The sequence below is a fragment of the Salvelinus sp. IW2-2015 genome, linkage group LG7 (genome assembly GCF_002910315.2).
Source record: "Salvelinus sp. IW2-2015 linkage group LG7, ASM291031v2, whole genome shotgun sequence".
Classification (NCBI taxonomy): domain Eukaryota; kingdom Metazoa; phylum Chordata; class Actinopteri; order Salmoniformes; family Salmonidae; genus Salvelinus; species Salvelinus sp. IW2-2015.
This window is the reverse complement of record NC_036847.1, coordinates 15,493,508-15,521,053: the sequence shown is the minus strand read 5'-3', so window position 1 is coordinate 15,521,053 and position 27,546 is coordinate 15,493,508. Positions and strand designations below refer to the sequence as shown.

General features: G+C 40.3%; 1 protein-coding gene across 5 annotated transcripts in view; it reads right to left on the bottom strand.

Moving 5' to 3' along the window:
- Nucleotides 1-7,828, bottom strand: part of LOC111966474 (band 4.1-like protein 1) — a 109,521-nt gene extending 101,693 nt beyond the window's left edge. For 4 of the 5 annotated variants that reach the window (XM_023991125.2, XM_023991126.2, XM_023991127.2 and 1 more), the window contains exon 1: nucleotides 7,677-7,825. The gene's annotated coding sequence lies outside the window, so the exon portion shown is untranslated. Of the gene's footprint in view, nucleotides 1-7,676 lie in introns of all 5 variants that reach the window. The other variant, XM_023991130.2, reaches the window with a different exon arrangement.
- Nucleotides 7,829-27,546: the final 19,718 nt, after the last annotated feature.

Sequence of the window (27,546 nt, the reverse complement as noted above, 5' to 3'; positions counted from 1 at the left end):
ATTAAGAACCAGTCCAGAATACAAAAGACAAGAAGAAGGCGAGGACTGTGATAGGGTCATCTCTCTCCACGAATGTATTGTCTGTCTCCCTCCAATTAGGGCGCATTCATTGTTTGTAAAATACCTTGTAGCAGTTGTAAGGGCAAAGATTCAGGCAGACAGGTAGAGGTGCAAATAGATGTTGGTTTTATTTACACTCACCTCTGTATCTATTTGGACAGTGATGCAATAAAAAAAAATTGGGCCTCAATACTCCAGCATTTTTTGGGGGAGATCAAATGTTTTATATGAGGTAACAGTATACATGAGGTGACAGTATAGAATGTCACCTTTTATTTTCGGGTATTTTCATACATATTTGATTCACCGTTTAAAAATGTCCCCTCATTTAAAAATGTCATAAGTATTTGGACAATTTCACTTATAGTGTATTAAAGTAGTACAAAGTTTAGTATTTGGTCCCATATTCCTAGCACACAATGACTACATCAAGCTTGTGACGCTACAAACTTTTTGGATGCATTTACAGCTTGCTTTGGTTGTGTTTAGGATTATGTTTTGTCCAATAGGAAGCACTTGTGTCTAAAAAATGTCTTCAAAATAATTAACATTAAGTACATTGCTGTATTTATTCATTGATATTGTTTTTTAAAAGGAACTTTTTTTTTTTTTAATCGCTTGTGTGCATCTTTTAAAGGTAAACTCAGCGATATGACGTAGATGCAGAAAGTAAACAGCATACCGGGTACCTTTCCGCAACAACTAAGAGTGTTGAAGCGTGAGGCTCAACTTCTCCTGTTTTGGTGCCTTGGCTACCAGGGTGTAAACACCGTGAAGCGAACCCATGCACATGTGCAGATACTGTGTGTAACTATGTGAGAGTAGAGTGATGCATCTTGCTCATCTCAATATCTGCGGTGCTGTTCATGGCAATGTCATTTCACTGAGTCTACCTTTAAGGCTCTTTTTGCATGTTAAAATATATCTCTGTCATGCCTGCTTTGACCAGACACAACAACCTCAGTGCTTATTGGTCCATTCATTTTTTTGGTCAGTTTTCTTCAGTTCAGTGCCCAATGAACACAAACCTAGTCTCTGATCTGCCCTGATAATGGTGCCAACGTCTGAGGCTGGAGGCATTCTAGTCTCAAGAATTGGCTCATGGCATTTTGAGGTGCTGCTGATGCTACTACTACTAGTGTACTTCTGAAATTACTATCAATGATGACAATAGTGGGATAAAATTGCACTTTGTATTCTACACAAGACCATTATTTGGCAAGCTAACAATATCTAGGTCCCATCAAGAGCTCCCGAGTGGCTCAGTGGTCTAAGACCCTGCATCTCAGTGCAAGAGGCATCACTGCAGTACCTGGCTTGAATCCAGGCTGCATCACATTTGGCCGTGATTGGGAGTCCCATAGGTCGACGCACAATTGGCCCAGCATCGTCCAGGTTTGACCCGATTAGGCCGTCATTGTAAATAAGAATTTGTTCTTTTAACTAGGGTTGCACATTTTGAGGAATATTCAGAGGTGGAAACCTTGTGGGAATTAACGGGAATATATGGGAATTAATGGGAATATGGGAATTAACGGAAACATGTGCAAATTAATATTAATACCATTTAAATGTAGATGTTTTTTTACATTGGATATATTTACCATATCATATGGAGACAGAAACATAAACATTTTACCTTATCATAAGTAGACAAAATTGCAAATGATTAAATCCTTCCAATAGAAAAAATATATATAATTTAGTTTCGAATTGAACATTAATTAAATGAGTTGACTCTTCACATGGGATGATTTCACTGAACAACAAAAGAAAGGGAATATTGAATGATCCCCAATGATCCATCGCATCTCCCAAAAACGTTTTCAACATACATCTGTAAAATGAAAGTCTAGAAACTAAAGTTTTGGTTGTCTTCCTCTCAGGCTTCCATGTCTTCTCCCTGGACCTCCTCAATGTCCTCCTCTTGAACATCAGACTCTGAGGCCTCATCTTCACTGTCACTTTCCAACCTTGTTGTAGATGGCTCGTTGTCAGGCTCAAAAGCCTAAAATTTGCCCGGATGACCACCAATTTTCCAATCCTTGTATTGGTCAGCCTGTTGTGTGCTTTGGTGTGTGTTCCCAAACAAGGACCAGTTGCGCTCTGAGTCGGCTGATGTTGGTGGGATTTGGAGGATGATGGAGGCAACAGGAGAAAAAGTCTCAGATCCACAAAGTCCCTTCCACCAGGTGGCTGATGAGATATGTTGGCACGACTGCCATATTGCATCTCCATCCCAAAGCCCTTGCTTGGAAGTGTACTTCGCCAGACTGCCAAGAACCTTGCCCTCATCCAGGCCAAGGTGGCCAGACACAGTAGTGATGACACCATAGGCCTTGTTGATCTCTGCACCAGACATGATGATCTTGCCAGCATACTTGGGGTCCAACATACATCATCCAGTAGGATCCTCTTGATGGGGCTTTCCATATCGGCAGACTGTGATATGGCCATTTCTTGGAGACTCCTTCCCCTCCAGGAGACTGTCAAACATGACAACACCACCCCAACGGGTGTGTGGTGCTCTTATGTGGTGCTCTTATTCGTCTCACTTTGCTTGGTGAGGTAGATTTCTGCTATAACTTGATGACCCTTCACATACCTAACCATTTCCTTGGCTCTCTTGTAGAGTGTATCCATTGTTTTCAGTGCTATGACGTCCCTGAGAAGCAGATTCAATGCATGAGCAGTACAGCCAACGGGTGTGATGTGAGGGTAGGACTCCTCCACTTTAGACCAAGCAGCCTTCATGTTCGCAGAATTGTTTGTGGTCCAAGGTCATTGATGACTGCCTTCAGCTGATGTGCAATGTAGAGACCGGGGTGTCTGTTGTCCCTTGTGTCTGTGCTCTTGTAGAATACTGGTTGAGGGGTGGAGATGATGTAGTTAATTATTCTTGCCCACAAACAGTCGACCACCCATCAGAGATGATTGCAATAGTCAGCTTTCTCTATGATTTTCCTGACCTTCACTTGAACTATGTTGAACTCTGCATCCAGCAAATTAGTAGATAAAGCATGCCTGGTTGGAGGGGTGTATGCTGGACGAAGAACATTCAAAAATCTCTTTCATTACACATTGCCTGTGAGCACCAGAGGTGAACCAGTTGCATACAAAGCTCTAGCAAGACATTCATCAGCATTTCTCTGACTACGTTCCTCCATTGAGTCAAAAAACTTCTGATTTCAGGAGGACAATGAGCTGTTGCTGTCGATAAGGTGTCTGATTCATAATTTTCTCCTCGAATATAAGTAGTGGAACTTTTGTCAGAGGTTGCTTGTTGTGAGCACTGAGGGAACTTCATGCACTTGGCCAGATGATTCTGCATCTTTGTTGCATTCTTCACATATGATTTGGCACAGTATTTTCAAATGTACACAGCTTTTCCTTATACATTAATTTAAGCAAAATTCCCCAAATTCCAGAGCTTAACTTCCCATGGAAAATTCCGGAAATTTACTGGAAAGTTTGACCCTTTTCAACCCTATTCTTAACTGACTTGCCTAGTTAAATAAAGGATAAATAAAATAAATATCAAGTTCACATAAAGTGAAAGACCTCAATCCACATGATTATAGAGCCCAACCTATTTATTCTCAATGTTTGCCAATCACGGGATCTTTCTCACACAACCTTGCCTGTTTAGTATGCCGGTCCATACACTATCGGAGCTGTATTAATCAGATATTTTATTCTAATGGAGTTTATGGCCAGTCCATCAATCTATAATGAATGGAAGTTGGCTCGAGCTACCTACTGTAGTAGAGGTGGGCGCACATGTGCAGTCGAGTGGGGGAACCTTCACAGGACATGGAACAGAACCTCTTTCTGTAGGCTATATTGGTGTTAGCTGATGTACAGATGTGTGCAATCATAAAAATATAATGAATTATCTTTCTATAGGTACATGCAGCCACACTATCAAAATAGTGAGCAGCTAGTTTAGCAGAGGATGTCATAGACAAATACAGGATAGGCTCATAGTTTATTAGTTCCTCTAATTGGAAGATGTAATACACATGCTTCATCATGACTGGGGCAGTTTGTTTCATATTAATTTGTTGACCTAAATAGTGAGCAATGAGCATAACACTTGTGAACCAATAGCTGTTCAGACTGTGAGTTAGTGTAATCAAACGTTCAAAACAGTGTCTGCAAAAGCAAACAGCCATTGCAAGAGGAATGTGCCAGGTAGCAGCAAATTCCTTTGTTGGTCTTTCGAGACAATATTGCTTGACACGAGAATGATCTTGGACATGCATTGTCTTCCTGAGGTAAATTGATGTAATACAGTCATCTAGCTACCTCTCAATGGCGTAAAGCCAACACAATGTCGTCATTCGAAAGATATAAACATCTGTCAATTGTAATGTGTAATGACTGTTTATTACAATCAATTGTATGACTCTGTAAGTTTATCTAGTGGTGAATTCAATATGGCTGTGAACAAATAACTGTTCCAGCAGATTCAATGAAATATGATGGAATGAAAATCAATCATGTAATGACATGGAGCAGACACAGGGGAGGCAGTGTGTCTGAGTGTGTCATGCATGACTGTAAAGGCGTTAGCATGCTACAGTTTGGCTGGCACCTATAGGCAAACCGGAAAAAATTGCATGACGACGAGTCGTCTCTTGTTGAATGACAACAGGCACGTCATTGAAGAATTCCTTCAGTTGACCAATCGCCAACGAGGGTGTGTAGACTTCGGCTGACGACTTCAGCTTGCCTTTGCGAAAAATGTTTGTGTGCCCGAAACAGCCGAAGAAACACTTGGCGAAGTGGAAAATGAACAATAACGTCAGAAAATGTCGTCATAATATATGCACGAACTCTTCCAAACTGTTTCGTCTGCTGCATATATTACCTAGACAAGAGTCACACCAACAGCATTCTCTGTAAAAGTGTACATGTAACACGTGACCTCTCCCTCCAGGGCCCATGTGGAAGTGACAGATTGCACAGAAAAGGTTACAAGTGGTATACATACAGAGACCATACAAGACCCCGACTATCTTCTATGGACAATTGGCTTCTATTTCTGGGAAATGTGTTCCATGTGACATGAACATAAAATGCAATTTTCACAAGGAAACTAACTGAACCATACGCTTTTAGGAATATTCCTGTAGGAATTTTCCTGTACAGCAATTCCTCATATAGTATGTATCTGGAGGTGTTATGTGTTGATCATAACCCTTATCCCCAAACCAATAGTATTCATAAGCACCCCTCTTTTGCAGAGAGACATAATAACACAAGGGGCACAGAACAATGACACTGGTTGGCACAAAGACTACAATGCACTCTGGAGAAGCAGAAACAGGCAGTAATAAAGGAGAGGTAAGATGGAGGGATGGAGCCTCTGAACAGGCCCCAAATAGGGGGGACAGAGAAATTATGTGAAATCCTGCTTCAGTTGCTGTGCGCGATCAGTGGAGAAGCACTGTGAGTGAACACACACACTAGACTGATCACTGACACCCACACAGATGCTCAGTCGAATACTATAGAGTAGACAGTAGATTAGCAAGGAGAGAAAGAACGAGAGGATCCAAAAGAAGATCAGATTGAATCCAGACAGTAAGAAATAGGACTGTGTTGTGAGACTAGAGGAGGCATGAGTCGGTAGCTGGTACTGTAAGCTCAGTCTGATGCAATGAAAGTATGTATTGACCAGCTCACCATTAAGAGCTAGCTGCTGTAATACACTGATCTCAATGTTGAAGGCCCTTTCCTGTTTTAGCATGACAATGCCCTCATGCACAAAGCGAGGTCCATACAGAAATGGTTTGTCAAGATCTGTGTGGAAGAACTTGACTGGCCTGCACAGAGCCCTGACCTCAACCCCATCGAACACCTTTGGGATGAATTGGAACGCCGCCTGCGAGTCTGGCCTAATCGCCCAATATCACTGCCTGACCTCACTAATGCTCTTGTGGCTGAATGGAAGCAAGTCCCCGCAGCAATGTTCCAACATCTAGTAGACAGCCTTCCCAGAAGAGTGGAGGCTGTTATAGCAGCAAAGGGGAGGAGACCAACTCCATATTAATGCCCATGATTTTGGAATAAGATGTTCAACGAGCAGGTGTCCACATACTTTTGGTCATGTAGTGTATAATGTTCTCTAACAGCCGTCATGCAAAAATATACATTTTCACCTAGATTTGGCTTGTCTCTACAATATTTAATCAAGCCTACAACTATTGCCCGCTCAAACAATTCTGTTTGTTGAACAGTTAGATTGTGGCGCTGTCTCGGAAGAACAATTGTCATTTGCACAGTCATTGTTTTCTAAGTGTTGTTTCATGTGTGATATTTTATCATCCCTGATGTAAATTCAATAAATACCTGACAACATTACTGTAAATTTCTTAATGGGAAAGCCTCACATCTTGCAACTTTGATATTAAAACTCACTTAATTGTCTGGTTGGGGAAAAAACAAACTTCCAGTGAGTGCAAATGTAGCCTACACTGAAAAATGGAAGCATCTACCTATGAGGGGTCTGCTTTTTTATTGTAGGCCTAGCTACTCAAACCCCATTCAGAAATTGTATTTTAATTACAAGTTGGTGGTGAATATGATGTGTTAACAATGAATGATGGGGGTTTTACTCACATCCAAAATAAGAACATGTGCTGGACAAAAAGGCTCCGTTGTTGGAAGGGGGATGCAGCAGCAGATAGGTGTGGGGGGGGGATATTGGTATATTTGTAATAGGCTATGTCATTACCTAATGTAAATGACCATTGAATAGGCTACCACAGATTACAGCTGTGGTTGTGAACTCAAAACTAGGCTAGCCTACATGTATCCATGCTTTCAAATATACTTATTCTGTAGCAGGTGCATCTCGAGGATTCTAAATTCTACCTTCTTTTCTTGATTTTGAACGATTTCAGTTAAACTATTTATTTAGCGTTTTGCCTACACAGTTGTTGCCTACCCAGAGCATGCACGATCATTTACAGATTGGCGCGCATGCTGCTTGTCCCCTTTGCCACACCCGCACCAATACTCCGGCTTCATTCTCTTGTCTAGAGGTGAGACAATGGCTATTTGAATCATGTAAAACGCACACAAGTAAAGCCGTAGGCACCACAGTATACTGGATGGGTCAATTGCCTATTTCAATACCGGATATTACAATATTTCGGACAACAGATTTGACACACTTGCATCTGACTCGCAGGGTCCTAACGCATTGTTACGCGCGTAGCCTAATATACATTACTATAAGCAACACTGACACTAGCTATCGTAGGCTACACTGCATTATAACCCAGCATATCATACATGAAGAAGAAGGATGTTGGTCTTGGCATATGATTGAACACCGGACCGATCATACTGCACACATTGAACCTTTGGCAACACCCTTGCAATCCTTCCAAGAAACCGGCGGTGGCTTTAACACCGGTAGCCTATATGGGAAGGTGTCAACACACGGTTTTGTGCAGGCATTATTTTCCACTACTGTATGAAAAACAAAACGTTCCGGGTGTCGGCTACAATGTCATGCTCACATGATACACAGGCTACACCTGTACCTCCCATACACTGCAAGATAACTGCCAGAGAATGCAGAACAATTAAATAAAGGCTACCTGTCCTGTCGGGTCCAACTGTCAGTCTTCAGTCTAGATGTGGACCATTGAGGTTACAGGCCAGCGAAGCAACGTTACACCGACGCCGCCACCGCCCCTCAGCTTCTTTTCCCCGGGAGATGGCGCGAGAGAATAGATGGGAGGCACGACCGGGAAGGCGCGGACGAAAGACGGAGGGGCGTGCTATAGGGGACAAGGGAACTCCCAGCGACGCGCGTGATGTGTCGACTGCTCCAGCTACCATATCTTGGACACAGGGCCGATGCAGACGTAAAAACCAACAACAACACAACTATGTTTTACTCAGTCGGGTCTCAATTTACTAATGAAAGTAAGAATAGTAGAATACACCAGGTGCAATTTCGAAATGTGGTTGTGCATCAGCAGTTTTTCTCTTATTATGTCAGTCGCTGACAATCACTCAATTAGCCATGTCAGCCAGTGGCGATCCGTCATTCAGGGCAGAGCCCCACCTGTTTTGATATAAAATAAATAAATAAAAATTGGGGGGGCTTGCCTGTTTTGCATGTTATTTTGGCATTAATATGTGTCACATAACAGTTTACAAACAATGTAAAAAATATATATATATCTAGTAGAAAGAGGAGGAAGGGAAGCGCTACTAAGGTACACTATAGTATATTTTGGTAGATAGAAGGTGCTCTTTGGTAAAAGGGGTAAATTGGTCATCAAAAAGAAAGGAGGACCAAGGCACTCTTCATATAATTAATTAAAATGCCTTTATTAGTATGGCACGACGCGTTTCGGCTGCATGGCCTTCGTCAGGGAGTACTCCCTGACGAAGGCCATGCGAAGGCCAGGCGTCGAAACGCGTCGAGTTTATAAAGCCGCATACAAACATGGTCTCTTTTTTGCTTTCTTGAGTGAGGCAGCTCCAAAATGCAGGTGAATTCAGCCTAGCTCAGTGCTTTCTGTGGAGGTGGGGCGAGCCATCAGAAAATAGGGGCATTGCGCCGTGATTGGCTCAGTATTTTGTCACTCATGGGGACACTACGTCATCGCCAACTTTAAGTCCTTAGTAAGGGTAGACAGCCAAAATTTCAGCCCTTTGGGTCCTGCCATAGAGTTATATTACAAGTGCCCTTCCAAGAAGGCTCAAGGTCATTGGCCACAGATAAAATGACATCAAATCACATTATATGTACAGTAGCTTTGATTGGACTGATCATGTCAACATCTTACTTTCAAGGTCTTAGCCAGCAGCCATCATCATGAATCAAGTCGACAATCTACTGGCAAATTATTTTTAAACCTTGTCATATGAAGAGAAATAATGAAGAGAAATTATAGATAAAACTTTTCGGGGCTCATCAGCCGTTGGACGTAAAGATAACACAACAAGTTGGAAATCGCAAATTCAACAATGAGTGGTTTGTAAGGAATCAGTGGCTAACTGCAAGCATTGCAAAGCAACCACTAACATTAGCATGAATTAACATGAATTCCCACCATACAGTGGCAAGAAAAAGTATGTGAACCCTTTGCAATTACCTGCATTTCTACTTAAATTGGTCATACAATTTGATCTGATCTTCATCTAAGTCACAACAATAGACAAACACAGTCTGCTTAAACTAATAACACACAAACAATTACACGTTTTCATGTCTTTATTGAGCACACTGTGTAAACATTCACAGTGCAGGGTGGAAAAAGTGGATGTAATAACTGCMTGACCCTCCTTTGGAAGCAATAACCTCAACCAAACATTTTCTGTAGTTGCTGATCAGAACTGCACAACGGTCAGGAGGAAGTTTTGACCATTCCTCTTTACAAAACTGTTTCAGTTCAGCAATATTCTTGTGAATGTCTGGTGTGAACTGTTCTCTTGAGGTCATGCCACTGCATCTCAATCGGGTTGAGGTCAGAACTCTGACTGGGCCACTCCAGAAGGTGTATTTTCTTCTGTTGAAGCCATTCTGTTGTTGATTTACTTCTGTGTTTTGGGTCGTTGTCCTGTTTCATCACCCAACTTCTGATGACCTTCAATTGGCAAACAGATAGTCTTACATTCTTCTGCAAAAATTCTTGATAAACTTGGTAATTCATTTTTCTGTCGATGATAGCAAGCTGTCCAGGTCCTGAGGCAACAAAGCAGACCCAAACCATGATGCTCCCTCCACCATACTTTACAGTTGGGATGAGGTTTTGATGTTGGTGTGCTGTGCCATTTTTTCTCCACACATACTGTAGTGTTGTGTGTTCCTTCCTTCCAAACAACTCAACTTTAATTTAATCTGTCCACAGAATATTTTGCCAGAAGCGCTGTGGAACATCCAGGTGCTCTTTTGCAAACTTCAGACGTGCAGCAATGTTCTTTTTGGACAGCAGAGGCTTCTTCCGTGGTGTCCTCCCATGCACACCATTCTTGTTTAGTGTTTTACGTATCGTAGACTTGTCAACAGAGATGTTAGCATGTTCCAAAGATTTCTGTAAGTCTTTAGCTGACACTGTAGGATTCTTATTAACCTCATTGAGCATTATGTGCCGTGCTCTTGCAGTCATCTTTGCAGGACAGCCAGTCCTAGGGAGAGTAGCAACAGTGCTGAACTTTCTCCATTTATAAACAATTTGTCTTACCATGGACTGATGAACATCAAGGCTTTTAGAGATACTTTTGTAACCCGTTCCAGCTTTATGCAAGTGAACCATTTTTTTTTTTTAATTATTATAAGATTTTTTTTAATTTTATCCCCTTTTCTCCCCAATTTTCGTGGTATCCAATCGCTAGTAATTACTATCTTGTCTCATCGCTACAACTCCCGTACGGGCTCGGGAGAGACGAAGGTCGAAAGCCATGCGTCCTCCGAAGCACAACCCAACCAAGCCGCACTGCTTCTTAACACAGCGCGCCTCCAACCCAGAAGCCAGCCGCACCAATGTGTCGGAGGAAACACCGTGCACCTGGCCCCCTTGGTTAGCGCGCACTGCGCCCGGCCCCACAAGAGTCCGCTGGAGCGCGTGAGACAAAGGATATCCCTACCGGCCAACCCTCCCTAACCCGGACGACGCTAGGCCAATTGGTGGTCGCCCCACGGACCTCCCGGTCGCGGCCGGCTGCGACAGAGCCTGGGCGCGAACCCAGAGACTCTGGTGCGCAGCTAGAACTGCGATGCAGTGCCCTAGACCACTGCGCCACCCGGGAGGCCCCTCAAGTGAACAATTCTTAATCTTAGAGATCTCTTTTGTTCGAGGCATGGTTCACATCAGGCAATGCTTCTTGTGAATAGCAAACTAAAATGTTGTGATGTTTTGTATAGGGCAGGGCAACTCTAACCAAAATCTCCAATCTCATCTCATTGATTGGAGTCCAGGTTAGCTGACTCCTGACTCCAATTAGCTTTTGGAGAAGTCATTAGCCTAGGGGTTTACATACTTTTTCCAACCTTCACTGTGAATTCTTAAATTATATATTCAATATGAACGAGAAAATAATAATTTGTGTGTTATTCGTTTAAGCACACTGTGATTGTCTATTGTTTGTGACTTAGAGGTCAGATCAAAATTTATGACCAATTTATGCAGAAATCCAGGTAATTCCAAAGGGTTCACATACTCTTTCTTGTAACAGTAAATCTAGAGAATGCCAGACTTTGATGATAAAGTTTGATGACAAAATTTGCCCACAAAGGACCGCCACGCCACTTTCACAAGGTGAGTCCAAAAATGTCTTGTATGCTGCTGCATAAATGATGTAATATGCAAGGGAGATATGTATACTGTAGCTAAGAGAGTGATACTAAGTGTATGTTGTGTAGTAAGCTGTTAGAAGCCATGTGCCTCACCCTAATAATTTGGTTCTCTTTCAACAACGCGGTATTGTAAACACATCGTTCGTGGCCGGTGTGTGCTTGTTTGCAAACCTTTTTGTACAGCTTTGACAAGTGCTACTGATAGTATTGCACCTCTTAATTTCACCTACTGTTCTAACTTGGTGGGTGCACATGTAGCCTATAACCTGTTTTAGAGAAATGTAATCATCGAATATTGTAAGAGCTTTCATTGTCTGTTTATATGCCCCCTTTATTTATCCTACAGTTCTGACTTGTTGTACAGGGAGTACACTGTAAGAACGGCCCATGTTCTGAATTCTGTCGCTGTACATTTCAAAAGTGCTGAACAAATAGTTATATTGACTACGTCCGTCGTCGCTCGCTCATGAATGTCTTAATCAATATAACGGATTCCCTCTTATCCGCTTGTCGTCCCTTTATGCCATAGTTTGTACATCTCAATTGTCAGTAGAAATCACATGTGTTTAAGCAAGTCAGCCATATCAGCTATGTTTTTTTATAAGGCGGTAAATGAGGCTGAATGAACTGTTTCGCTGCCAGACAAGGCTCAGCTGAAAGCCAGGTATAGCAGTGGAAAGGTATTGGGGCTGCTGTTGGGACTCTGCTGTTGGGACAGCTTTATGTAGGCCCTAACAGTTTGTGGGCACTGTTTGTCACCGTTATAGTGCAATTAATGTATTGTTTAGTGTTGTGTTGTGCAGTGGCTTTGCTGGCATGCATCCCACTTGTTTTTGTTTTGCACCACCAAGATTTACATGCTAAAATCCCCACTGGTGTCAGCTAACAATTTTTAGATTGGTAGGGAAGAACCCGGATGAAAGTAACACTTTTTTGTTTTTTTCCTAATTACTAAGAGATAAATAGAGCTAGAGAGACCATCATTTATGACAAATAATTTATAGATTTCCTGTATTATTAGCCACTGTTATTTCAGTTCTAGGGTAAATTAGTTAAAATTAAATAGACATAGAACAGAACAACAACATCACTAGTTTTGTACTCATAATAATGGCTGAAACGGAGTAAATGGAATGGCATCTAACACAAAGGAAACCAATTTGTGTCAATTTGAATAATTAAAGATGCACTATTTAGAAATCGCTCCACCATTTCCTGGTTGCAAAAATTATAATAGTTAGCATAATTTCAGTTTATGTGGCAAAACAAGAAAGTATAGTGTAGAGAATCATTGTACCATCTAAACCGCTGTGAAATATATTTTCTATTACAAAAAACAGTGTATTTTCAGCTGTTTGAAGCTGGTGTACAAAACTGAAAGTAAAAGACACAAAAAGGAAACTTAAAAACTGGACACATAGAAATTGTGCAGATAGAACAGATCTACCGCTTCTTAGACTTGCTTTCATTGTGAATGGCAGATTTATAACTTTCTATGTGAATTTTTTCAGGTAACACAAAAATGTACATATTGCAGCTTTAATGATCTAGGTTCTAAATGTATGAAAATGAACCATGCGTCAACGTCACAACATTGCGCAACCACAATATTTTGCATTACAATATTAATCGGACTAAAATGGATCACAAAATAGCTATATTAAACATAATTTTCTCATCTCACTTTAATGGGAATGTAGAATATATTTTTCACAATGGCTATTCATGCTTAGCCCTACCAATCTGGTACGCACCAGCTGTCCTTATCATGCGTTTCTTGATAGATTAAAGGTTTTTATTCTCTTCACAAACAACAAACTCATCATGCGTATCCCATATCCATGGCTTGACACAAGGTAATTGTAACGGCTGTCGTCTGAGGAGGAGAAGTTTGAAGGATCAGAGGACCAATGCGCAGCGTGGTAATTGTTCATCTTATTTAATGGAAGTGAACAACTCAAAATACAAAAAACAACAAAGTGAAAAACGAAACAGTTCTATCTGGTGCAGACACACAAAGAGTGAAAACAACCACCCACAAAACCCAACAGAAAACAGGCTACCTAAATATGGTTCCCAATCAGGGACAACGATTGACAGCTGCCTCTGATTGAGAACCATATCAGGCCAAACACAGAAAACCAACACAGAAATAGAAAACATAGATTACCCACCCAACTCACGCCCTGACCAACTAAAACAAAAGACAAAACAAAGGAACTAAGGTCAGAACGTGACAGTAATTGACCCCCAGAATCATAAAGATATATATTTTTAACTACTAACCTGTTGATTAAAGCTTATGTGAGAAGCTGATCCTCAAAGTAAATTGATTATTCAAATGATGTCCTATATAATTTTCAAACATTCAGTCACAATATGAACTAGAGGACAGTAGGGCTGTGGGGGTCATGAAATTTTGTCAGCCGGTTATTGTCATGCAAAAACCTGCTGGTCTCACAGTAATGAACTGCCGATTAACAGCAACACATCTCCAGGCCTCCACACATACAAACTGCTGATGCGTGCCTTTGGAATATCTTTATTTTAATAAGTCTAATAAATCTATTTTTGATTTACACCACAACAATAAATCCATTKTTTATTTTAGTTAGGTTCAAAGAAAGGTTATGATATGAATAAAATATATTTCAGATTTAAAAAATAAACTACTACTACTTATCTGGCATGCCATAGGCTGTAGGCTTGTTCATTTAGCAGACAAGATATGCTTATAAGTCCCATGGCATTATTTTATATTATATGATTTTATAGTAAGAAAAATATAATTGAACTTAGCTGAATAAAATAGAAAGGATATTTTTCCCATTCCAGAGCGAGTGCGCATATGAAGGCTATGTTGAGCGTGTCATGACGTGGCCCTCTTTGGGTATAGCGAGTACCCTCCCCCTTCCTCTCTCTCCCTCCTACACCCAGGTTCTGTTATCTCAGGTCATAAATTCCTGGAGGAGACTCTCTCCCCCCTGGCCAGGCAGTAGAACAAAGGAACCTCTTCTACATCTGAACAGTATCCATGTTTTGGAGAATGTGTAAACAGTCGGTGGAGAAACCAGCTATGACCGGTCCGTTTTGTTTCATGTTATGACCTCATGGAAAGACAATACAGCCACATTACCATAACTCTGTTTATACAGGAGCCTCCGTTATGAGGTTTGCATCTAATTATTGTATAAAATGAATGAGTAAAGATGAAACTATTTGTGAAATTATGTAAGGTGATGCTGAACCGTTAATGTGAGAGAATTGTATTTCTGTTCAAAGTTGAACTAAGTCATTGGCCCAGACACTGACATTGATTTGGCATCATTGGACAGCCCTTTCCTACTGTTACGAATAAAACCCCCACCTGAAGAAATTCCCTTCAGACTATGCATACCTTGAGCATCGAGGGGGCTAAGGTTTGAGTAGAGACCACAAGAATCTCAGTATAAGCTAAGGTTGTAATGGTTGTTGAAACTCTGAGACTATCGATTCCGACAGAATAAGAGCAACTCTTCGATACTAATTACTAGTGTGCAGCTAGGAATTATGTACCATTGAATGCGAAGATCGACAACTGCCGAAACATCTATTCTATAAGAACATTTCTGAATGGGACTCTGAAGTATCCATTCTAACCACCAAAGACTTAATGGGAGAGAGACAGAGAGACGGGCGGATTAACTTTCCAACAGAAAGACGGACGATTGCAACATAGATCACGATGACATACTGAGCGTAAATATATATTGATTGCAATGATTCCCAAATGAGTGAGCGTTCATGTGCAAAGGATTAGCATTTCAATCAATATAATTATCAACTGTGTAGTGACTTTTGTCTTTCGCTCCCTTCTCAGTCCACACTCACTTCCCTTTGACTACCAAGCCGTCATATCGGCTTAGGCCACTAGGGAAGCTCCCCTATCATTTCCTTGTAACCATATCTACTGTTTGTTTGTTGTGCATTTATGTGATTATTTAGTTAGTTAGTAAATAAATGATTAAGACAATTGATGTATAGATGATTCATAGTGAAGGCTGGGTTCGTGCAGACCAACGATTTACGACGTTCGGAATGAGACTAACGTGAGGTAAAGAATAATTCATTAATTAGAAGACTAATTGATCAGATATTAAAATATCTGAAGAGTTATATTAGGAAAATTATAACTTTGTAATCTGAAGATTTTCCTTGGTCCCCCGACTTCCTAGTTAATTACATTTACATGATTAGTTTAATCACGTAATAATAATTACAGAAAATGTATTTGATAAAATAACAGTCTTCAATTTAATGATGCCAAAGACAGGACAAGCTTAAAAGTGATAATTTGAAACAGGTCCTATAGGTTGCGCTAGATTTAGAGTTATTTGGGAACTTTAGTTGTTGATGATACAAACCTTAGAATGTCATAGAAATCCAAACATATATGGGCTGCATGATGCAACTATAGGCTATTGATGATTTGAGAAAGTCACAAAAAAGCTTGCTCTCTGTTCCTTGCCTGTGTATGGGTGTTTTTAATTAATCATTACCTTAGAAAGCACTGTCCATTTCGTTGTTAGATTTTGAAATAACATCCACCATGACCATGTTTTCCACTCAGTTTCAACCTGTTGTTGAACTTCTTTCTTCAAATTGATCAATCACAGTGAGGTGAGTTTTAAAAGCACAATACTGTTTTGATGATAAGTGTGTTTTTTTGTGTTTTTTGTGTTGTGTTTTGTTGTAATGTGTTTTTTGATTGCATTGATGTCAGAGTGGTTAAAAGGACAATAGAGCCCTGAGACCAGGACATTAGCGAGTAGAATACTACCAACGCATGTCCTGAGTGCATAATAGGAGATTGCCATGACTCAACGGTCACATGGAATTTTACTACAGTCATGACTCATGACTGCCGGTGTGGCGGTAATATGGTCACTGCAACAGCCCTAGAGGAGACTATGGCTTGTGCTTAAAACCTCTTTGGGCTAGGTGTCCCACCACGGCAACATCCAATGAAATTGCAGAGCGCGAAATTCAAAATACAAAAATCATAATATTAAACATTCATGAAAATACAAGTGTCTTACATCGTTTAAAAGCTTAACTTCTTGTTAATCCAAGATTTCAAAAAGGCTTCACGGCGATAGCATACCATGCGATTKTCTGAGGACAGCGCCCTGCATACACCAGCATTAAAAACATTTTTCAAACCAGCAGAGGCATCACAAAAATCTGAAATAGCGAAAAAATAAATCACTTACCTTTGAAGATCTTCCTCTGTTTGCAATCCCAAGGGTCCCGGRTACACAACAAATGGTAGTTTTGTTTGATAAAGTCCTTCTTTATATCCCCAAAAAGTTTGTTTAGTTGGCACGTTTGACTCAGTAATCCACCGTTCCACTCGTTCAACATGCAGACAAAGGAATCCCAAAAGTTACCGGTAAACTTCTTCCAAACAAGTCAAACAACGTACCCTAATATGTAAGTAAATGATACAAATTTAAGACGGAATGTAGTATGTTCAATACCGGAGATAAATAACGAAGTGCGCAAACTCCTTCACGCGAGCCACAAGACTAGAGTCTTAAAAAACACCTTGAAAAACTACAACTACTTGCTCATTTTTCAAAAAACAAGCCTGAACCCCTTTCTAAAGACTGTTGACATCTAGTGGAAGCCATAGGAACTGCAATCTGGGAGGAATTATTTTGAATATCCCATAGACTAGCATTGAAATGGCCTGTGACCTAAAAAAAAAAACTGCTTGGATTCTTCTCGGGTTTTCACCAGCCATATCAGTTCTGTTATAGTCACAGACATTATTTTAACAGTTTAACCTCTTATGGCTGCAAGGTGAATATTGAAAAAACTGGAAAATATGTGCACATTTTCAAACGGCCTCCTAAGAAACTTTTTATTTTACAATATGCATATATTTACTACTGTTGGATAGATAACAGTCTATAGTTTCTAAAAAGGTTTGAATTATTTCTCTAAGTCGAACAGAAATATTTTTACAGCCATTTTCCCAGCCGAATTGAGTTTTCCAAAATGCGATGTGTGTCTTTAAGACCTTGTCTATAAAAGGTCATTAGACTTGGGACCGTAGAAACACGTCACACTCCTTCATCAGGGTGTAATGCGGAAGTGAGAATTGAAAGCATCGAATATCTCGTCCATGGACTGAATAACACACCTTCTTGTGAGACCTGCGCAGTTAAAAAAAAATTCCGGGCGCGAAGCATAATTTGGTCTCGGCTACTGGAAGAAGGTCGATAACGGTGAATATGATCTCTGACTTCGATATTATTTGATACATGTCACAAAATCATCCTAAAGTATGTTTTTTCAATATACTTTAATTATATTATTGCAATTTATTCTGGACTTTAGATGTGATAGACGGAAGAATTTTTTGAAGAAAGACAGATTAGCGCCGCAATGCTATTGTGCTTGCTAACCAAAGAGGGAAATAGTTCGTTCTGGAACCCAACTAAAGACTCTACTGGACATTGGACCCGTTACAACATTCTGATGGAATATCAACAAAGATAAGGACCCAATTTGGGATGCTTTTTTCATATATCTGTCGAACTGTTGTATGCTAACTGTGCTAGGCTAGCGCTTGACTTATGCTAGTGTTGTCTTATGTTAGCTTATGTTGTTAGCTAATATAACGATATATTGTGTTTTCGCTGTAAAACACTTCAAAAATCGGAAATATTGGCTTATTCACACGATATCTGTCTTTCATTAGCTATCCACCATATGTTTTTCTGAAATGTTTTATGAGGTGTAATTAGTAGTCGACGTTGTGTTGTAGTATCTGTGTCTATCTCTCTCTTCTGGATTCAGACTTTAGCTATGTGGTAGCATTTATGGTAGCATCAATGTAAAACTGATTTATAGCTAAAATATGCACTTTTATGAACAAAACATAGATTTATTGTGTAACATGTTATACTGACTGTCATCTGAGGTAGTTTTTTCTGGGTTCTTTAGGTTGGTTTTAGTTTAATTTCGGTTGGTTGGTGCATGCTACTTGAATCATAATTCCATATCATAATCATAATTCCACTTTTGTATTGGTGGTGAGCTCAACATAAATATATGTGGTTGTTTTCTCTGTAAAACATTTAAAAAATCGGACATGTTGGCTGGATTGACAGAATGTTTATCTTTCAATGCTGTATTGGACTTGTTAATGTGTGAAAGTTAAATATTTTAAAAAATTAGATTTTGAATTTCGCCGCCCTGCACTTGCAGTGGCTGTTGTCATATTAATCCCGACGTCGGGATGCAGCCTGTAAAGGTTAAGAAACTCAAGGTGTTTCCTATCCATGCTATCAATTATATGTATATCCTATGCTTCTGGCTGAGTAAAAGGCAGTTTACTTTGGGCACGTCAGTCATCCGAACTTCCGAATACTGCCCTCTAGCCCTAAACATTTATTTTATTTTTATTCCAGGGTTATCAAGTTTAACATTGTGTTACCTTTCATCCCACCTGTATCTCCTGTAACCTTTCCCAGGTTTTTCCCTTTCCCTATGCTCTCATTCATAGGCGGAAATCCCCAGGGGGGACGGGGGGGACACGACCCCCCATCTTGGGAAAATATGATTTGTCCCCCCCAATATATCAGCTGTAAACATAACTATGTAATTTCAATAATATTAATAATACGCAATGAAAGCACCTGTGCTGATTATAGACATCTTATAGCGCCGTTTTTTAAGTTTCAAAAGATTGCGCCCCCCCCGCCCTTTGCCTCACAATGGGTTTGATCCACTGCATTCTTTAGCTGGCAAAGTAAAGAGGTTCATATCTACTGTCGAAAGGGATATGTACGGTAACTGAGACGTGAGGTAATCCAGTCAATCCATAGCAGTCCATAGCAATGTTATTTATTTATTTTTATGTTGGCAGGGTCACACACTAAGCTGAATTTGCAGAGCTAGCGCGCAAACTCAAGCAAACATTAACTATCAAGCTAGCTAGTACCATATTCCATTTATGTGGCGTCGTCAAAGATGGAATCTTGGCTATCGTCAATTTATCTCCAAGATCAGCATGCAGCTGTAGTGCTTCGACGTCCCTGTGATAAGGTAGCGATAACTGAAGTCCAAACTGACAGAACAGAACTACACTCTCTTCTACCATTGTCTTAAATATATATAAGGTCTCGTTGCAAAAGATAAATTGTCGCTAGTGAACTTTTATGTTTTTTTAATTTCACCTTTATTTACCAGGTAGCAAAGATTATAGCAAACACACAGAAACGGAATTGGTGCTCGCTTGCTTTACTAATTCAGCTATTGTTGAAGCCAGCCAATATGAACAAACTATAAAATTACAAAGGTTGCAGCATGTGTTGTGTAAATGTGTGTGTGTGCAGCTAGGCAGCCAGCCAGGTAGAAAAATGGCAGAAAAAAGTAAGAAGACGGACATCAGAGTATTTGTCAGTACCAAACGCATAGTAAAGAACTCTAGTAGCCTGATTAATTGTGTAGTTTTGGGTACCCGGTAGTTAGGAGTACGCAAACACCTAATTTATTTTTCTAGGAGACAAGACTGTAGTCAGTTAGGGTGGTGAAAGGGAAAGAGCCAGGGAGAGAAGACTTCAGAGGACAGTCACGGCAGGGACCAAGTGTCACCCTTGTTGCCAGCAGACCAGTAAAGGGGACAGTGCACAGCATTGTCCAGTTACCACAGTGATGGCACAAAACCATATCAGCCACACCCACAATTTATAGAACCGCAAACTCTTGCAACAGAGTGTTGACGTTTCAAAGAGAGATGTTTCGCGATTTCCCCTGGCTACATTATAATCCATCAATAAAGAGAGTGTTTGTGTTTCACTGTAGCCAAGGGTTTTCAAGACAGCCAATCTTTTGCCAAAGAGCAGATGCTGCCTTCATTAGTGCAGGATTTAGGAACTGGAGAAAAGCCATTGAAAAATTCACCAGCACATACAAAACTGCCAACCCACCGCCACTTTTTAATTGTAACAGCACACCAGCTAAATCCAATCAGTGTCCAGTTATCCAGCGCGTGGGGTAAACAGCAGGATGACGCAAGGCATTGCTGATGAAAATTGTTAGTTCGGTGCGGCATGTTAGTAAGACAGGGACCAGCCTTTAGAGCCCAACACGGATGACAGTGGGAATTTAATACAGATTTTGAACTTAGGGCAGAAGAGATGATCCCATTTTACTGAAGTGGTTAACAGAGCGTACCACAATGTACACAGGCCCCAAAGCACAGAATGAAATTCTGAAGCATCATGGCCAATAGTCTTCGAGGCCATTGCAGCTGAGATTAGGTCTCTTCCGATTGTAAACAAATTTTCATTAATTGTTGATGGTACTCAAATGTCTCTGGTGCTGAACAGGAGGAATGTCTGTCGCGTTATGTTGACATGACCATGTCCCTCACAAGGAGTTTATTGGGCTAATACAGGGTGTCGGAGACCAACAGGCGAGGGCATTGCGAAAGTGGCAACTGTGTGTTGTTGAGGAAACCCGCAAACATATGCTCGTTCTTTTGTTCAGTAGTGTGTATAGCAGTGGTTCTCAACCTTTTTGGGTACTGGACCCCGCATATTTTGAGGCAAGGCAGGCAAGGTTTTGAGCGGTCCTCAGGGACCTCCACCCCCTCTATATTATATGTAAACTTACTGGAAACCTTGTGGTACTGACTACATTCATTACACTTTTTATTTCACGGACCCCTTGCAATTAGTCCATGGACCCCTGTTTGAGAACCCCTGGTGTAATTGATATTTGTTCTTTTGTTTAGTAGTTTTCAGTACACTTACAAATTATTAATTTCATGTTATTTTATTTAAAATTGCATACTTTGTGCGACATACTTGTCCATAGCTGCTGTTTGAAGAGTTGAGACACTGACTGAAGGATATTTTGGTTTGATTTTATTTGGGTTTTTCATTGAAGTAGTTATTTTGCTTTATGAACTGTACTTATTTTAAGCTTTTTGTTCTTGCAAAGATATTGTATTAGACTCAGGCCAGGTGCACATATTTATGACATATAAATGTATCAGAAAAAGTCAAATTAAAAGGTCAATTCAATACGGAGACCAACTTTGTGATGGTTCTCAATGGAGATTCGTTTAGATGTGATCACACCATGTTCATTGTATTTATGAAAACTACACCCATAACAGTGTACAGTACCATTGTCACCTACTGACCTTTCTTGATATTGCTGGTTGTAAGTACGAATACCTGCATACATACTGGACTGGTAAGGAGCACTGCTATAACTATTATTAGTAGTAGAATTATAATGATTTAAACATTTGAACAAGTTGGGAAAACCCTTCAGTTAACTACTGTACCTATCAATTATCCAGTTGTAGGAATTATGGTTCCTCAATATACATTACATATAACAACGTATGCTATGTGTTACAGGCACTACTTTTGGTGTCCCCTCAGGAATTGCTCTTGAGAAAATTTAATGTAATTGTCCCTCCAAGGTTGATTACAGATTTTCGCCCCTGCTCTCATTTAGTCACTAGATGCGTTAAGAAAATGACATTATGTGTTTGGAACCTTGAAATCAGCCAAGACCTCAGAAAGAAAATTGTAGATCTCCACAAGTCTGGTTCATCCTTGGGAGCAATTTCCAAATGCCTGAAGGTACCATGTTCATCTGGAAAAACAATAGTACACAAGTATAAACACCATGGGACCACCCAGCCGTCATACCGCTCAGGAAGGAGACGCGTTCTGTTCTAGAGATGAACGTACTTTGGTGCGAAAAGTGCAAATCAACCCCAGAACAACAGCAAAGGACCTTGTGAAGATGCTGGAGGAAACAGGTACATACGTATCTATATCCACAGTAAAACAAGTCCTATACCGACATAACCTGAAAGGCCACTCAGCAAGGAGGAAGCCACTTGACAATTATGTGGATATATTGAAGCAACATCTCAAGACATCAGTCAGGAAGTTAAAGCTTGGTCGCAAATGGGTCTTCCAAATGAACAATGACCCAAGCATACTTCCAAAGTTGTGGCAAAATGGTTTAAGGACAACAAAGTCAAGGTATTGGAGTGGCCGTCACAAAGCCCTGACTCAATCCCATAGGAAATTTGTGGGCAGAACTGAAAAAGCGTGTGTGAGCAAGGATGCCTACAAACCTGACACAGTTACACCAGCTCTGTCAGGAGGAATTGGCCAAAATTCACCCAACTTATTGTTGGAAGCTTGTGGAAGGCTACCTGAAATGTTTGACCCAAGTTAAACAATTTAAAGGCAATGCTACCAAATACTAATTGAGTGTAGTGTAAACTTCTGACCCACTGGGAATGTGATGAAAGAAATAAAAGCTGAAATAAATAATTCTCTCTACTATTATTCTGACATTTCACATTCTTAAAATAAAGTGGTGATCCTAACTGACCTAAGACAGGGAATTTTTACTAGTATTAAATGTCAGGAATTGTGAAAAACTGAGTTTAAATGTATTTGGCTAAGGTGTATGTAAACTTCCGACTTCAACTGTATATAAAGAAATGTCAATTGAAAAAAGGTAAAACGAAACGAAGTACAGCAGGTTTTCAGTCTTTCCAGCTTCAGTTTAAAGTGATTGTGTTAGCTGTGTTGTTGGCTAGCTCCTCTGAACAACAGTATCCTGACGTGTGATGCACATTTTCTATGCCAGGCAAAATCACGCCTCATTAGCTCATTGTTATGGATGTCTCCAAATAATTGTCTCTAGAAAACAGCTTAAACAAATGCAAATGCAGCTATTTTGCTGCTCTTCTGGCTGCAAAGTAGTGACTGTAAATTAGCTGTAGTTGGCTACCTAGAAAGCAATGCATAAGAACATTGCCAGCCAGTATGGCAATAGAACATTTAGAATGAATGACTGGATCACGTCTATAGATACAGAACAAAAAGACTGAACGTCTGGGTCGGATCTCTAGCAACCGAACCGATAGAACGAACAACCAGCCGGCTTGGGTAGCAACCCTAGATTTGTTTCAGGACTATATCTTGTGGAAGGATGAAATAGTATGAATAAATTAATGAAAATAATGTTTTTAATAAAAATATTTAAATCATTATTTGAATATGTTGGTAACCCTTTGTATAAAACTGTTAATGCCCTCGAAGCCGGTGTTTGGAGGATATATTGGCACGGTTTGCCGGCCCAAGATGAACCATGCCAATATATCCTAAACACCGGCTTCGAGGGAATTATCACTTAATTAACACATTTAATTTACAGCATGGTAATGTCACCATGGAAGGCCAAAACTCCATCCCACCAAAACAGGCTGAAATGTCAGGTGGTCTTTTACACTAAAAGAGCATTATCATCATGTTCACAATGTCACAATATTATTCCAAACTCATAGTGTGGAAATATATATAAAACATAGAAAAATCACGTTTTTGACTACACTGGGCCTTTAAAACTGCCGGCCCTGCTTGGACACCACTTGAGGGATTGTAGTCAAGCCTACAGGCTATCATATTTAGTAAAATCTCCCAAAATGTAGGCTATAGGCTACAACTGAATAAATGTGAAGTTGTGTAAAAATCCTGCTTACTTGCGATTTGTGATAGAATAAAGGTTTTGAGAAAAAAAAACTGACCATGGGGCCTATTAAAATCGACTAATAAATCTTCCCTATAAAGCTAATAAGTATTTTTCTTTATCCTCCTATAGGCTTTAGTATGAACACTAAAAAAAAATCCAGTCTGCTACATCAACAGTCACTCCTCCCCTCTAACAAATGACCCAGGATATTCTCCAATGTGCTGAGCTATGGGGTCTGGGGGTCTACTCCTGTTAATTTGCTCCAACTAGCTCAGATATGTGAGCAAGGCAAGAAATAACAATACTGTGGTCTGTGCTTGCCAATGTTCCTGCAYATGTCATCTGTAGCTGTCAGTTACTGAAAATCCACATGCATTTTTTATGTATGGACACTACACTCTCAGACAAAAGGGTTCCAAAAGGATTCTTTGGCTGTCCTCATAGGAGAACCCTTTTTGGTTCCAGGTAGAACACTTTTGGGTTCAGTGTAGAACCCTCTGTCGAAAGGGTTCTGCATGGAACCCAAAAGGGTTCTGGGACACCCATGGTGGCCCAAACCCTGCAACTAGAGCCACACCAAGGCCTCCTGTGCACACCCAGAATGGAGCATTGGCAGCCACTCCGGTCTCCTGCAACAGCTTCACTCCTTTGGTGGGAGCTTCATCCGGCCGGACTGATCTCTGCCAACACTGCTCACCCAGTTCCCGCCCCAGCCCCTGCATCCAGCGACTTTAGGGAGGTCTGTCGAATGCTCAGTCTGCTCTGCTCTTACATGGTTGGCCAGGGACCGTGGCAAAGTCTCAGCTCACTCAACAAATAGCTGCAGATGACTCTATGCCTGTTAGCTCTTATGGGAATGAGCTGAATACCCCCTCMGACTTTAAGTCACGTAGGAGGCTTGGGCTAATGCACCTAAATGTGCAAAGTATGATTTAAAAAATTGACACAATTTACATTTGGGTACAGGACTTGTGTCCTGACATTCTGGTTCTCTCAGAAACATGGTTAAATGGTTCTGTCTTTGATAAAGACATTGAAGTAAATGATTATAATGTATTTAGATTTGACATACAGTATTACAGAAAGGGGGAGTTGTGGCCATATATGTAAAATCAATATTTAAAATGTAAAATCTCATGGCGCCCTGTTCTTTAAATATTTCTGTTCCCAAGAAATTTGAGCTCCTGGTTGTAGATGTGTCCATAAACCAGACTACTGCCAAGGTAGATGCTGTTGGTGCTACATCTAAGTGTTTAACACATTTTCTTTCCTCTGAGTTGGTAATTTTTTAGGATTTGAATCTGGATTGGCTATCCCCAACCTCAATCAATTTAAGAGTAAATGCATTGATTTTAGTCTGACTCAATTGATCTCAAAACCCCCACGGCTAAATGGGGAAAATGCTGTTAACTCCTCATTGATTGAATTCTTACTAATAACCCCCATAAAAATGTGTCTAGTGAAGTTGTTTGCATATGATCTCAGTGATCATGGTCCCATAGTATGTGTTAGAGATACCAAACAGCTAAATTCTAATCCTTGTTTAATTAAGAAGACACATTTTTGAAAGTTTTCTCCTCAAGGGTTTTCACATTACATGTTCTACTCTGATTTAGTCATACATCTAGTCTCCTGTATTCCTGACCCTGAGTTGGCTCAAGAAAATGTATCATCCATATTTATTCCTCTGGCAGATAAACATGCCTCTTTTAAACAATTCAGAGAAAAGAAATCCCCTGGGGTTGATATGATTGATCAATTTTTTGCTGCAGCTCTCTGCCCCCCTGATTGCTGAATCCTTAAACCATATATTTTTTTTTACTGACGTCCRCCTTCACACTCCCCCGACACATATACTCCCCCCTCACAAAGGTGGTTACCGCTGTGACCTAACTAATTATCACCCTATTTCTAAACTTTCTTGCCTAGCTAAAATATTTGAATCSTTGATTAATTCTCAGCTGAAACCTTTCTTATCTTTGAAATGTATTCTAAATGTACATCAGTCAGGTTTTAGACCAGGTCACATCAGTATCTCTGCTGCATCCCTAGTTATAAATTATGTGGATAAAAGGCAACATTGTGCTGCCCTCTTCATTAACCTGTCAAAGGCCTTCAATACTGTTGATCACTCACTGCTAATTCAGAAGCTTTCCTCAATTGACCTAGACCAGGCTATATTAACGCACTTACCACTTCATTAAAGCCGTTAGATGCAGTTTAACATAGCACACTGCACTTTATTACTGGCGACAGTTTTAGTACTCATCCCTGCATTCTCTACCAGAAAGTTAGTTGGCCCTCTTTGATGTCACGTAGGGTGATACATTGCTATGTTTTCATGTATAAAGCTCTTTTACAAAAACTCCCACTTTACCTAGCATCATTACTAAACTTTAGTCTTATGCGTTACAACACCCGGTCTCAGGGATGGCTATTATTACTATTCAGAAATCGAATTGAGGACATTATTACTGATGAATGTATTCGTTTTTTTATGACAGAGTTTTTCTATCTGCTTGTATTTTCTGTAATTATACTTATTTTTAGAAACACTTCAACGTCAACCAGTACAATCTAATATTTTTATTAATAAACCAAGATAGACCAGAGCATGTCGTTCCAATGGAAGCAAATTAATCATAGCGTGCAGAAAACTCGGTGGGCAGAGCCAAGCACGAGCTAGTGAGATCCTATTGGCGCGTTATAGCATTTATTTAAAACAATTCGTTAGCGAACCCTAGTTCTGTGAAGTGCGCGTGTGCACTCCTAAACAACGCAATTTTTTAGAAACTCCGTCCACTCTGTTTGTTACAGAMTGTAGTTTTYGAAACAGAAAACTGTATAGATATTAAATGTTTCATAGATGAAAAAATGAGCAGAATGTCGCCCAAAATCCATCTCGCTCCATCTTCTCTCACTGCCGGCCCCTGGGCTTCCTCTCATCACCATATATGGTACTGAGTGGACACGCCAAGCGGATGCTTCACATTTATACATCAGGTGAAATATCTGGCTCGTTGTTCTAGCTGTAGTAAATTGGCTCTTTGGCTTGCTTTTGCTACAGCCTATGTCAATGAGCGTTAGCATTCTAGCTAACAACTGCTGCATCCAAAATAGTTATTTTTGCAAAAATCACAACCAAATATAGTCTTAGCGACTGTTAAAGCAATAATCAAAACGTAATTAAATGCGTATGAGAACCTTAAYAGGTTAGTTTGTTTAGAAGTAATAAAAACGTAAATCTAGGCTATGTTGAATGGGCGCAGATGACYATGATGGCTTTCTCATGGTGCATTCAAGACAACTGAGAACTTGGGGAAATAACGAGGTAAAATGACGTCAGTAATCTTAAAGTCGTAAAGTCGGAGCTCTAGAAAGAGGCCCAAGTTCCCGACTTGAATTCCCGAGTTAGATGACCGTTGAAAACTGATTTTCCCAGTCGGAGCTTGTTTTTTCCTAGTTCCCAATTGTCTTGAACGCACTGAAGTTGGAGGTTTCCGAGCTTCCAGTTGGTTTGAAGGCTGCATTAGTTGCGCATCCAAAAGACAAGCGCGTCTGTGCGTGACGTCAGTGTGTCTTGTACT